The sequence below is a fragment of the Echinops telfairi genome, unplaced genomic scaffold, assembly GCF_000313985.2.
Source record: "Echinops telfairi isolate 266 unplaced genomic scaffold, ASM31398v2 ScPeMD7_655;HRSCAF=1070, whole genome shotgun sequence".
NCBI classification, from domain to species: Eukaryota; Metazoa; Chordata; class Mammalia; order Afrosoricida; family Tenrecidae; genus Echinops; species Echinops telfairi.
Window position 1 is genome coordinate 6,769,460 of NW_022104553.1, and position 833 is coordinate 6,770,292.

Sequence of the window (833 nt, forward strand, 5' to 3'; positions counted from 1 at the left end):
TAATCAACATGACTTTAAAAATAAGAAAAGTACTCCCCAGTGAAGTGAAAATGCAGTACCTGGGAAAAGTCTTTAAGTGCACAGTCAACACTATGGAAATGCCCATGCCTATCGATATAATTTGGTGCTGCTTTTTAGGTCATTTAATTTCCTCTATTTTGGATCCCTCTTTGCATTCAACCAATTTGCAAAAGCAAGTTCTGGAGAAGTTAGTCAGCCCCACCTGCATAAGGTAGTCATTGACCAAGATTCAGAATGCACGGCCTCTGAATCTACTAGAATTCTTTCCTCCATTCTAATGTGCATGAGGAAGGACCTTGTTACTCTTTTCTGTTACTCCTTTACTTGTTGACTTGCATGAGGAATGACCTTGCTACTCTTACTCCATGCACTATGTTGGCAGGAGACCACCAGAAACACCTGCAGGGGCTTTCCAGGAGCCACTTTGCATTATGCCTTTACAAAGAAAACATGGGAGCTAGTGCAACGGTGTGCACCATAGTGTGCACACTGGAAATCAAGCCTGTGATTCCCAGTCCAGGGGTGCCTAGCTCTAAAGTCACAATGCTAACTTGTCGCCAAGGCCTGGACTATCTCCCATAAGAACACTGCAAAGCATCCCTTGCAGAAATACAGCAAGTTGGAAAGAAAGAGAATGCTTGCTTGTACCCAGCCGAGCTGTATAGGCTAGCCTTTCATTAAGTAAATTCCTAAAGGTTGACCACATTCTTTTAGATAGAGGCTGCTAATGGCTCAGGAGGCATGTGATGCACTTGCTGTTCTGTAGGCACTTGTAAAATCCTCAAGGCTGCTTTTCCCAGTGTTCACATGCT